Source organism: Salmo salar, chromosome ssa06 (genome assembly GCF_905237065.1).
Source record: "Salmo salar chromosome ssa06, Ssal_v3.1, whole genome shotgun sequence".
Classification (NCBI taxonomy): Eukaryota; Metazoa; Chordata; class Actinopteri; order Salmoniformes; family Salmonidae; genus Salmo; species Salmo salar.
The window spans coordinates 65,882,516-65,896,747 of record NC_059447.1 but is presented as its reverse complement, the minus strand read 5'-3'; the positions used below and the strand labels follow the sequence as shown (position 1 = coordinate 65,896,747).

The following is a 14,232-nucleotide window of genomic DNA, read 5'->3' as shown; positions in this document are numbered from 1 at the left end:
CCTCCAGAAGACTCAAAACACTTTGTAAAGGCTGGATACATCTAGTGGAAGCAATAGGAAGTCCCAAAATATTCCTCAGCCCCTGTGTTTTTCAATGGCATAGGTTTAAAGGTAATACAACACATCAGGTATCCACTTCCTGTCAGAAAATGTCTCAGGGTTTTGCCTGCCAAATGAGTTCTGTTATACTCACAGACACCATTCAAACAGTTTTAGAAACTTTAGAGTGTTTTCTATCCATATATAATAAGTATATGCATATTCTAGTTACTGGGTAGGATTAGTAACCAGATTAAATCGGGTACATTTTTTTTATCCAGCCGTGCAAATACTGACCCCTAGCCCTAACAGGTTAAAATGTTGAGAAACTATTATTTCTTCACTTTATAAGTGCAGCAATGCGCACAAGGCAGTAGGCTACGCAAATGTTTGTTCCATAATGCAATTAACCTCTCTAGGGTAGGGGGCAGTATTTGTACGGCCGGATAAAAAACGTACCTGATTTAATCTGGTTATTACTACTGCCCAGAAACTAGAATATGCATATAATTATTGGCTTTGGATAGAAAACACCCTAAAGTTTCTAAAACTGTTTGAATGGTGTCTGTGAGTATACCAGAACTCATATGGCAGGCAAAAACCTGAGAAGATTCCTTACAGGAATGTCTGACCATTTCTTGGGCTTCTACACTCTCTTTATTGAAAACTGAGGATCTCTGCTGTAACGTGACACTTCCTACGGCTCCCATAGGCTCTCAGAAGGCGGCAAACCGGTGAATGATGTCTTTGCAGGCCCTGGCTGAAAAACACTAGCGCATTTGGATAATGGTCGATCAGAGAACAATGAGACTGAGGCGTGTGCACGAGGCGACACCATGTTTTTATTTTTTCGTCTTTGAACTAAAACAGGGTTTCCCGGTCGGAATATTATCGCTTTTTTACGAGAAAAATCGCATAAAAATTGATTTTAAACAGCGGTTGACATGCTTCGAAGTACGGTAATGGAATATTTAGACATTTTTTGTCACGAAACGCGTCGGGTGCGTCACCCTTCGGATAGTGTCTTGAACGCACGAACAAAACAGAGGATATTTGAACATAACTATGGATTATTTTGAACCAAACCAACATTTGTTATTGAAGTAGAAGTCCTGGGAGTGCATTCTGACGAAGAACAGCAAAGGTAATCCAATTTTTCTAATAGTAAATCTGAGTAATAATAGTAAATCTGAAACACCATTGTCAAAATCGCACCGCACATTTGAGAGCTTTCATGTGACAGACCTGAAAATATCCATTAGAAATTTTGAAATAAGGGATATCTAAAGATGCAACAACTAGCATGGTTTGCTAATATGACTAGGATTGTGCCTTTGGCTACTGGACAGTGAAATAAAGTTGAAAACCAATAGAACATGAGATAGGCTTCTGGTTTTAATGGCATATGGAAGTCTTTATAAAATAATTGCCTCCACGTTTCTATGGTTGGAGTTTACTTTGAAGCAAGGTAGGACATGCCTCATATGAAGTAAAACCATTCAGATTTCAAACAATTAAGTATGTTTTCAAAATGAATACTTCCTCCAGCTCATTGCAAAGTGGTGTGACGTGATGGAGCCTGCCTACCGTTGCCTATATGCACTTGAATCAAATCAAATGTTATTTGTCACATGGTTAGCAGATGTTATTGGGAGTGTAGTGAAATGCTTATGCTTCTAGATCTGACAGTACAGCAGTATCTAACAGGTAATATCTAACAATTTCCACAACAAAACCTAATGCACACAATCTAGTAAAGCAATGGGATGAGAATATATAAGTATAAAATATATGGATGAGCAGTGACAGAGCGGCTAAGATGCAATAGATAGTGACGGATACAGTATATACATATGAGTTGAGAAATGCGAGTTATGTAACATTCTTAAAGTGGCATTATTAAAGTGACTAGTGTTCCAGTTATTAAAGTGGCCAATGATATCAAGTCTATAGGTAGGCAGCCGCCTCTCTGTGCTAGTGGTGGCAGATTAACAATCTGATGGCCTTGAGATAGAAGCTATTTTTCAATCTCTCTGTCCCAGCTGTGATGCACTTGTACTGACCTTGCCTTCTGGATGGAAGTGGGGTGAACAGGTAGTGGCTCGGGTGGTTATTGTCCTTGATGATCTTTTTGGCCTTCCTGTGACATCGGGTGTTGTAGGTGTCCTGGAGGGCAGGTAGTTTGGCCCCGGTGATGTGTTGTGCAGACTGCACCACCCTTTGGAGAGCCCTGCGGTTGTGGGCGGTGCAGTTGCCGTACCAGGCGGTGATACAGCCCGACAGGATGCTCTCAATTGTGCACCTGTAAGACTCAGTGAGTGTTTTCGGGGACAAGCCAAATTTGGCTGTTGCGCCTTCTTCACCACACTGTCTGTGTGCGTGGACCATTTCAGTTTTCGGTGATATGAACACCGAGGAACTTTAAACTTTCCACCTTCTCCACTGTGGTCCCGTCGATCTGGATAGGGGGGTGCTCCCTTTGCTGTTTCCTGAAGTCCTCAATCATCTCCCTTTGTTTTGCTGACATTGAGTGAGAGGTTATTTTCCTGACACCACACTCCGAGGGCACTCACCTCCTCCCTGTAGACTGTCTCGTCGTTGTTGGTAATCAAGCCTACCACTGAAGTGTCGTCTGCAAACTTGATGATTGAGTTGGAGGCGTGCATGGCCACGCAGTCGTGGGTGAACAGGGAGTACAGGAGAGGGCTGAGAACACACTATTGTGGGGCCCCAGTGTTGAGGATCAGCGGAGTGGAGATATTGTTTCCTACCTTCACCACCTGGGGGCGGCCCGTCAGGTAGTCCAGGATCCAGTTGCACAGGTTGGGGTCGAGACCCAGGGTCTCAAGCTTAATGATGAGTTTGGAGGGTACTATGGTGTTAAATGCTGAGCTGTAGTCAATGAACAGCATTCTTACATGGGTATTCCTATTGTCCAGATGGGATAGGGCAGTGTGATGGTGATTGCATCATCTGTGGACCTATTGGGGTGGTAAGCAAATTGGAGTGGGTCTAGGGTAACAGGTAGGGTGGAGGTGACATGATCCTTGACTAGTCTCTCAAAGCACTTCATGATGACAGCCAGCTGGTCTGTGCATGCTCTGAGGACGCGGCTAGGGATGCCATCTGGGTCGGCAGACTTGCGTGAGTTAACACACTTAAATGTTTTACTCCCGTTGGCCACGGAGAAGGAGAGCCCACAATCTTTGGTAGCGGGCCGTGTCAGTGGCACTGTTTTGTCCTCAAAGCGCGCAAAGAAGTTTTAATTTTTCTGGAAGCATGATGTCGATGTCCACGACAGGGCTGGTTTTCTTTTTGTAACTCGTGATTGTCTGTAGACCCTGCCACATACGTCTCGTGTTTGAGACGTTGAATTGCGACTCCACTTTGTCTCTAATGACGCTTTGCTTGTTGGATTGCCTTACGGAGGGAATAACTACACTGTTCGTATTCGGTCATGTTTCCAGTCGCCTTGCCATGATTAAATGCGGTGGTACGTGCTTTCAGTTTTGCATGAAAGCTGCCATCAATCCACGGTTTCTGGTTAGGGAAGGTTTTAATAGTCACAGTGGGTACAACATCGCCTATACACTACCGTATAAACTTGCTCACCGAGTTCAGCGTATACATCAATGTTATTATCTGAGGCTACCCGGAACATGTCCATGTGATCGAAGCAATCTTGAAGCGTGAATTCCGATTTGGTCAGACCAGCGTTGGATAGACCTAAGCGGGGGCGCTTCCTGTTTTAGTTGCTGCCTAGTTGCTGACTCCGACAGCATGTCCCCAGCTAGCCATGTCTCTGTGAAACAGAGTATGTTACAATCCCAGATATCTCTTTGGAAAGCAACTCTTTCCCTAATTTCGTCTAGTTTGTTAACTAGGGACTGGCGAGTAATATACTCGGAAGCGGTGGGTGGGGTGCGCACATCCGAAGCCTCACTAGAAGACTGCTCCGGCATCCTCTCTTCCGATGGCGTTGTTTTGGGTCGGCTTCTGGAATCAATTCAAATGCCTTGGGAGGTGCAGACAAAGGATCCGCTTTGGGAAAGTCGTATTCCTGGTCGTAGTACTGGTAAGTTGACGTCTCTGATATCCAATAGTTCTTCCCGGCTGTATGTAATAACACTTAAGGTTTTCTGGGCTAACAATGTAAGAAATAATACTTAAAAAAACAAAATACTGCACAGTTTCCTAGGGACTTGAAGCGAAGCTGCCATCTCTATCTGCGCCATCTTGTGTAGTGAATGGGAAGTGTGCTTCAATTACCAGTTGAAAAATTAAAAATAGTAGCTCTTTTAAATCACGTCCAATTATGCAATGATTGGGCTTATAAAAGCTTCACTACAGCAGCAACGACTGAGCTGTTTGAGACGCTGTAGCAGCAGACAGATTTTCCTCTCAGGCTCTGTATCTCTGCTGTGCCAAAATATGGGCATAAAGGTACTAGTATCTTGTTGACATTTGAAACATAAATGTGATGCATTGGGGAACATTCTATTAAGAACAGGTAGGTTCTATTAAATAATTTAAAATGCTTATAGAGGTGCATTCGGGTTAAACCCTTTCACAGTTAGCAGTCCAGTCCTCATTACCAAATGCACTCCCAAATATATCTCAATACGTCATAGGATGAAACACTTTTGTTAGATAAGATAGAATATAAGTCAGAGATTAAACTCCTGAGCAGTAGGATTCGTAAACAATTTTTCAACCTCAGTAATTTGAAAATGCAGTTTACTCACTTTCTTTTGGCCCTCTACAAAATGTCTAAATTGGAGATACTTGAGAAAATCATTTTTGGTTAATTAAAATCAGTCTTTATCTGTTGAAACGATTTTGAGAGTATCCTGGATAAACAAAGGTGTAAGATCAGCAATACTTTTCGTCTTCCAATCCAGGAGTCCAACACTCCTTGTTTGGGGGGGAAAGTCAGGATTAAGAGCTGTGACCAGAGTGATATATGGTCTGGAATCTGCAAGTCTCTCCTTGCATTTTTCCAAGTTAAGAGTGTCTTATATACTATAAAATCGTCAGATAAGACCTACATTTTAAATAAATGGTAAATAACATAATGCCCTTGGAGGACATGCTGTTGATTCCATCCCAACTCAGTGAGTCAAGTCTTTCTAGGAACCAACTAATCATGTGCTTGATCTGAGCAGACAAATAATATAGTTGCAAATTTGGCAAAGAGACCCGTCCCAAGTGCTTAGGCTTAATTCCTTTGGTCAATTTGGTTTCTTACTTTGCCAAATATATTTAGAGCTACTGGTATTAACTTTCTGAAAAAAGGACTGAGATAGATGGCTGGGAAAATTCTGGAATAGATCATTTAATCGAGGAAGTTGTTCATCCAAACAATATTAATACTGCCAAAAAGAGAGTCTGGTAAAACAGACCAGTTAGCCAGGTCCTGCTTAATTGTTGTGAGCAAAGGCACATAATAGAACACGTCTTTAAGGTCTGGTGTGACATACACTGAGTGTACAAAAATTTAAGAACACCTGCTCTTTCCATGGCATAAACAGACCAGGTGAATCCAGGAGAAGCTATGATCCCTTATTGATGTCACTTGTTAAATCCACTTCAATCAGTGTAGATGAAGGGGAGGAGACAGGTTAAAGAAGGATTTTTAAGCCTTGAGACAATTGAGACATGGATTGTGTAGGTGTGCCTTTCAGAGGGTAAATGGCCAAGACAACATACATTTAAGTGCCTTTGAACGGGGTATGGTAGTAGGTGCCAGGCGCATCGGTTTGTGTCAAGAACTGCAATGCTGCTGGGTTTTTCATGCTCAACAGTTTGCTGTATTTCTCAAGAATGATCCACCACCCAAAGGACATCGACACAACTGTGGGAAGCATTGGAGTCAACATGGGCCAGCATCCCTGTGGACCGCTTTCGTCACCTTGTAGAGTCCATGCCCCAATATTGGGAAGGTGTTCTTAATATTATGTACACTCTGTGTATATGCCCAAGTATTTGAAGCCTGTTTCGGCCAATTGGAATGGGGAAATTGATTCTAAGAGGGGATATTTAAAGGTAAAGCCATGGATTTCCCCACATTAATGTTGTTCCCTGACAGGTTACCATATTCAGATATGATTACTGCAGCAACAGAGGTCTCTGGTTTTGACGTGTATAAAAGCATATCATCAGCAAATAGAATTTCATTATGTTCTTCATCTTCCACGAAAACGCCCCTGATGTCCTTACTAGACCTTATTGCTTCAGCCAATGGTTCTATGACCAATCAAAACACTCCAGGCCAGGTGACAGGCCAGGCGACCAATAGAAAATCTTTGATAGCTGAGCATTTGTGTTAACTGCTGCAGTTGGATCAGACTACTGTAAATGTATTAAATGAATAAAATAGTCACTCGGATTCACCTTTTTCCAGTACAGCAAAGAAGAATTCCCACTCAACTCTGTCAAAAGCCTTTTCAGCATCGAGAGAAACAGTGAGTGCAGGGTCTTTATTCCTGCCAAGATGGTTTATGATATTCAAGGTGTGTCTCACATTGTTTGTTCCAAATCTGGATTTGACAAAACCAGTCTGATCGGGCTTAATGAGGTCCGGAAGCAGGACTTCCAGTCAGCGAGCAAGTGTCTTGGCAACTACCTTAACATCAACTCTGAGCAAACTGATTGGTCTAAACCAGTGGTTCCCAACCAGGGTTACTTGGCCTATCCACAGAGTGTACATAAGAAGACTCATAAGACCATGGGGGGGGGGGGTACTCCGGGCAGAACAAAATTCAGTTGGTGGTACAGTAACCAAAACAGGTTGGGAACCACTGGTCTAAACGAAGAGCACTCTGATGGATTTGTCTTTTTTTTTTTTGTAATGGGCTAATGGAGGCAATTTTCCACGACTCTGGTATGACGTCTCTATCAAACATCATAAAGAGCAGGCATAAAGATGGGGCATATCGCAGGCCAATGCTACTTAGAAAACGATACAGAGTAGCTTTAGACCAGGTGCTTTTCCAGAGGGCATTGCCTTAATAGCTTACCAAACCTCTTCAGATGTAAAGGGGCCATTCTAACTAGTTCTATGCTCATCTGATATAGTGGGTAAAGTGGTCTTTTTCAGATATTTTATGATTTTTGTCAGTCGCTCCTGTATATTGAAAGTATAAAGAGATTTATAGAAGTCACCAAATGTATTATTGATAAGCAATGGATCATAAGTAGTGGAGCCATCTGCCATCCTTATAGACTTAGTAGATCTTTCACTCTGTTCTTTTTTAAGTTGGTGTGCAAGTAGACGGCTCAGTCAGTTGCCAGACTCATATTTTTGCTTGTTTTGTACGTGCTTTGTGTGGTCTAAATTGACAGTGGCCTTAGCACAAGCTAGTGAGTTACAGTTTACCTGGGTTGGCTGTTGTTTATGAAGAAGTTCTTTACATTTCATTTACGTCATTTAGCAGACGCTCTTATCCAGAGCGACTTACAAATTGGTGCATTCACCTTATGATATCCAGTGGAACAACCACTTTACAATAGTACATCTATATATTTTTTTTTTGGGGGGGGGGGGGGGGTTAGAAGGATTACGTAATCCTATCCCAGGTATTCCTTAAAGTGTGATTATACCACAGCTTCCAATTTTTCCCTCTTTTCCAATCTAAGCTTCTTTATCAGAGACGATTGGGAGATAATATAACACCTTATGGTTGCTTTAGCACCATCCCAGATGGTTGCAGCTGAGATGGGATAGAGTTGGTTGTCAATAATGTGATAATTTATCTTTCACCACAGAGCAGAATCCTTCATTGTTAAGGAGAGATGCATTATCTCATTTTGGGGGTTGTTGTGTCAGTATCTATATACACCGGGGCATGGTCAGATTTGACTATAGAACTTATAACACATGACTGTACAATGTGCATGTAAGTAGAGGGAATTAAAAAAAAAAAAATAGTCCAATCTAGAATATGAATTATGGGGTCTAGAGTAGAACTAATCATTTCTGACACTAGAATTTCGCTCTCTCCATACCTCTACTAAACCAGATGACTTCACAAATGCATCTAAGAAAATTTGAGGGCCTACGCTTCGAGACTGGAGCAGTTGATGATTTATCCAGCTTGTTATCCAGAATACAGTTGAAATCTCTCAGTATAATCACAAATCCCTTGCCGTTTTGGTTAAATAATAAAATGTCAGACATACATTGGGGGAGTCAGTGTTTGGAGCATATACATTCAGTACAGTAATATGTTGACCCAGAATATTACCCGTAATCAAAATAAATCGCTACTCAGGGTCAATTTCTTGGTGTTTAAATGTGAAATGTTTGTTTATAAGGATGGCAATGCCTCTCTTTAACTAAAAGAAGAACATTTCCCTCTTTTCAATTTAGCATGCTCTGTTGCAGATAAATGGGTATCTTGTAACATAGCAATTGAAACACTTTCCCTTTTATAAGAACGTTTGAATTTTCTTCCTCTTGACTATATGCCCACTGCCATGAATATTCCAAGAGACTGCTTCAAATGAAGCACTTATGTTATAGTAATATTAGAGAATAACTTACCCCAGACGGTGTAAAAAAGTAATAAGAAGCTTGCATGACCCTGAACTAAAATAGAACGTAAAAATAAAATGGAGAAAAAAATACCTCTGCCAGTCCCCAAACGAAATGGCAGACCCCAAAAACAGTACCTACCCTGTTTTCTGTCACATTACTAACAGGAACTCAACTAAGGGTTTAAGAATAGATATTTCACTGTCCTATTGAATAAAGGGGATACCTAAAATAGACCTATAAAGGACATGTGAATGAAAACTATTGTCTATACTATTGTAAATAATATTCCTAAACATTAGCGCGATTACGCTCACATTTACACGCGCGCGCGCGCACACACACACACACACACACACACACCTACCCACATAGATTAGATTAAGAAAAACAATGAAATAAAAACAACTTGCAAAATTTAAATAAATACAGTGCGGTATGCACCCTATTCTTAATGGACGTCGAGTCACAGCTTAAAGAGCAAGGAATGTCATCCGGTTTTAGGCTGTTCACTCATTGAAAATGACAATAGAACCTCTGTTTGGTAATGAATAGTCTACTTAGAGTACATAACGCTCCCATCAATGAGAGAGAGCTCCGTCCCGTGGCGACCAGCTATCCACATGCGGTGAGTGGGCTGTCCAAGTAATTGGGCCTATGGCCTAAACAAAGTCCAAACAAAAGTTACTCATGTCCACAAGCTGGTGTAAACAACAAATCCTGTCCGATGGTTCATATAAATCTAAACAAAGCCGATGAGCATGCAAGGCGGACTGTTTTTAACTGCGGCTCTGCCGTGTCACAGACCATGTGTGCATGCTAGGAATAGGCTGTATAGTTATAGCTACTACCATGTTAGAAAGTGAGTGCAGACTGTGGGTTGTCAAACATGTGGCTAGTTCCCTGGAAAGTAATCCTCAGTTTAGCCGGGTGTATCAGGCCAAATCTGACTCCTGCCTTGTGAAGGTGGGATTTCACATCTTTGTATGCAGCTCTGCGTCTTGCCAGGTCTGCAGAGCAGCCTATGGATCCGTGTGACATTGTAGTTCAGCTGTCCTCTTTCGAAGGATCGCCGAATAATTTTCTCTTTGGTCTGGAAGTAATGCATGCGGACCAGCATAGCTCTGGAATGGCAGTCGGGTTGTGGTTTTGAAACTAAAGGTCGATGTGCTCTGTCAATGACGGGGGGTCTGTCAATGGTCTTTTTGCCGAGAACATCCTGCAGGAAAGAGGATTACAGCCCTCCACCTCTTCTGGTATGTCGACCACCCGCATGTTGTGGCTGGCTTCCGGGTTAAGCAAGCAGTGTGTCAAGAAGCAGTGCGGCTTGGCAGGGTCGTGTTTCGGGGGACGCATGGCTCTCGACCTTCATCCACCAATTTGGATATCATGAAATTGGGGAGAAAAAGGGGGTAAAAATAAAAAGAAGAATAATAATTGGCTGTTTTCTTTTGTTTTTTTACGCGGGCCAGAGTGAATCCGGTCGTAGTTTGCCTACCCCTGTTTTAGATCCAGACATCAGCTAACACAGTCCCAGATAGCTAACCACGCTGGAGGGGACGGGAGCAGAACATTGCCCCTAACCACAGATCTAGGATCAGATTATCCCATCCAAATATTAACGTTATCTATAAGGTTATAATAGTAAATGTTTTCTTGTCAGAAATACATTTTGGGGATGGAAAACCCCTTTCAGTGTAAACTTAAATGACTAAAACCAAAGAAAGTATGTAGAAAAGGTAATGGTCCAATATAATAATATTTGAGAACTAACAATCACCACAATAAAGGGGGAGAACTGACAATTCCTACAAATTAATTTAGCAGTAAAGATTTATGTTCGACTAAAAAAAACAGTATTACCCATGGCAAAATTCATAGAATTGCAGGAAATTCACTTTAAAAATGCAAAATGTTACCTCAGATCCATGGCAGAATATGTAGAATCGCAGGATAAAAATAAAATACAAATCTGCAACATTTTCTCTCAGCTGCATGGCAAGATGAGGGCCTCCTAAAATGTTCTGTAAAATTCAGCTGTGCCGACCGCACCTGTATTCATAACCTACCTGTTCCCTGCCTGTACTCTCAGGTGCAGAGCTGGAACAGCTGAACCTGGCATGAAAGTGAAAATTAAAATGACATCACAGTTGATTCATGATTGGCCATATGGGTGTTAGGCTGGGTGATTGTATTCGTAGTGCTAATCATCATTTGTTGGCAGATCAGATCATTGATTGGCACTGCCACTCTTTAGGCTATTTACCTTTGCTGAGAGAGCATGCTGCTTAAGGCGACTGCAGACTAGGTTCTGTTTGCTCCTAGCAGAACCTGGCTAGGCGTAAGTGCACGACTATGCTCACATACTCCTTGCTTGCTAAAATAGATAGATAGCTAGCTGAACCTTGCTACCAAACTTTAGTTTTACAAATGGGAAGCTTATGATTTTCTTTCAGACAAAATGTTGTTTGATCCAAAGGTTTTACAGATCTTTAGTTTAGTTGGTTGGCTTGCTTTCTCTGCACGAGTAGGCCTATGCTGCTAGGCTAGTTAGCCAGCAAAGTAGTAAGCGCTAGCTTGCTTGCTAATGTTAGCAAACATGCCTACTCTTTTTGTCGAGTACAGTAGAAAATATAACAATCTACCTCATCCTCTGGTGAAAACGGTATGTTGGTTTCCGTCTTCCCATGTTGGAAAAAAAACACTTAATTGAAGAATCGCGTTCATAGTTTCCACCCCTACAGTTCACCAATCACTGACAAAGGGCTGTACACTTTCGGCTACCGAACTTCAACTTGCCTCAAGAAGAAATGTTGTTTGCGAACAGCCGGGGGGAAAAGAAAAAAAAATGACGAACACCAAAACGGCACAAAATTGTGTCGTAATATATGCGTGAAAAGGCACGCCAAAAATGCCGCAACAAAATCAAGCATTTTTAACAGGAAATATCACAAAAGATCCCCGCGAAATCCTGGAGGGACTGATTTAATACCTCACACAGATACACTACTGTAGGTAAGAACACAGTGACCATTTGGTAGTTGACAACACAGAATCATCTCATTGACCACTGGCACCACACTATCAGTGTCTGTATCAGTCTCGTACATTAATATGGAAAGCCCCATCTTGAAAGAGGGTGAGATGCAATCCTGTTGTCACCTTGTCGTGTGACGCTGTTGGCGCGCTGTGTGTGTGTGTGTGTGTGCGCAAGTGCATCCAGTGTTTTGGCCTGTGCTTGTTAGCTGCAGTCTTCTTTTGGCGTGTCTGATGTGCTGATGTTTTGGCCTGTGTCTGAGGTGTTTTGGTTGTGTTAATTGGATTAGAGTAACAGGTTTTCTGGCCTGTATATAAGGTGTCACCTTTCCAGCCTGGGTTGAAGTGTAATGGGCTGCTATTTTGGCCTGTGTTGGAGGCTCTGATTCGAGGTGAAACGCTGGAAATGAGACTAGTGGGGATTATGTAACAATAGTGGCTTGTTTTGGTCTGTGGATCAAAGCCTGAGTGAGCTGGGGGTGTGGGAGCACGGGGGTGAGTGTTGGCCTGAGAGAACCTGAATAACGCCAGTCAGTGGCCCCCCCCCCCATCAGGGAGGCAGCACACTGAACGACACCAGAGCTCAGGCTGCTGTGGACACTGGTCATACCAACAAATGATGTCTGTATGTGCATATGTAACCGGTGTGAAATGGCTCCCAAGTTAGTGTTGTGCACGCTAATAACATTTCAATCAGTGACGTCACTCGCTCTGAGACCTTGAAGTAGTTGTTTCCCTTGCTCAGCAAGGGCCGTGGCTTTTGTGGAGCAATAAGTAACGATGCTTCGAGGGTGTCAGTTGTGAGGAGAGGGACGGAAGGAAAACTGTTACGTTGATGCTGTTGACCCGGATTCATGGATTGATGCGGAAAAGGAGGTCAAAGGGGGGGGTGGTGGTGAGTGTAACCAGTGTGAAATGGCTAGCTAGTTAGCAGGGTGTGCGCTAATAGTGTTTCAATCGGTGACATCACTTGCACTGAGACCTTGAAGTAGTTGTTTCCAAAGGGCCGCGGCTTTTGTGGACCGATAGGTAATGATGCTTCAGGGGGGTCAGTTGTTGTGTCCAGAGGGTCCCTGGTTCGAGCCCAGGTAGGGGCGAGGAGAGGGACGGAGCAAAAACGGTTACACATATAGATGTGTGTGTGCAATGTACATATGTAGGCCTATTCTACACAGGACCATTCTGTAGGTATGTAGGACCATTCTGTAGGTATGTAGGACAAGTGTGATCCATTCTTTATGATGCTGTTGTTTTAGCACTGTGTTCTTCTCTCAGGCTAATAAGCTGTAGATTTCTCTCACAGAAAGACTCTCGCCTGAGCATGACCTGTTGCCATGGCTACAGCTAGCCACTGACAACACCTGATGCACACAGAGAAAGATCATCCTGCACTGCTCCGCAGATCAACCACAAGCACTGTGGGGCCAGTGCGGAGGCAATCACACACAGCCACCGACCATGCATCTGACCACGGTCGACCACAGATTGACCACAGTGTCTGCAGCTTCATATGTAGTACATACAGTTGAAGTCGGAAGTTTACATACATTTAGGTTGGAGTCATTAAAACTCGTTTTTCAACCACTCCACAAATTTCTTGTTAACAAACAATAGGTTTGGCAAGTCGGTTAGGACATCTGCTTTGTGCATGACACAAGTAATTTTTCCAACAATTGTTTACAGACAGTTTATTTCACTTATAATTCACTGTATCACAATTCCAGTGGGTCAGAAGTTTACATACACTAAGTTGACTGTGCCTTTTAAACAGCTTGGAAAATTCCATAAAATTATGTCATGGCTTTAGAAGCTTCTGATAGGCTAATTGACATCATTTGAGTCACTTGGAGGTGTACCTGTGGATGTATTTCAAAGCCTACCTTCAAACTCAGTGCCTCTTTGCTTGACATCATGGGAAAATCAAAATAAATCAGCCAAGACCTCAGAAAAATAATTGCAGACCAACACAAGTCTGGTTCATCCTTGGAGCAATTTCCAAACGCCTAAAGGTACCACGTTCATCTGTACAAACAATAGTACGCAAGTATAAACACCATGGGACCACACAGCCGTCATACCGCTCAGGAAGCTCTGTCTCCTAGAGATGAACGTACTTTGGTGCGAAAAGTGCAAATCAATCCCAGAACATGAAGATGCTGGAGGAAGCGGGTACAAAGTATCTATATCCACAGTAAAACGAGTCCTATATCGACATAAAGTGAAAGGCCGCTCAGCAAGGAAGAAGCCACTGCTCCAAAACCGCCATAAAAAAGCCAGACTACGGTTTGCAACTGCACATGGGGACAAAGATCGTACTTTTTGGAGAAATGTCCTCCGGTCTGATGAAACAAAAATAGAACTGTTTGACCATAATGACCATCGTTATGTTTGGAGGAAAGGGGAGGACGCTTGCAAGCCGAAGAACACCATCCCAACCGTGAAACACGGGGGTGACAGTATCATGCTGTGGGGGTGCTTTGCTGCAGGAGGGACTGGTGCAATTCACAAAATAGCTGGCATCATGAGGCAGGAAAATGATGTGGATATATTGAAGCAACATCTCAAGACATCAGTCAGGAAGTTAAAGCTTGGTCGTAAATGGGTCTTCCAAATGTACTATG

At 42.6% G+C, this 14,232-nt stretch overlaps 1 protein-coding gene across 1 annotated transcript in view; it reads left to right on the top strand.

The window, feature by feature from the left end:
- The window catches only part of LOC106607631 (nuclear receptor coactivator 1-like), a 95,499-nt gene that overhangs the window by 30,021 nt on the left and 51,246 nt on the right, over window positions 1-14,232 (top strand).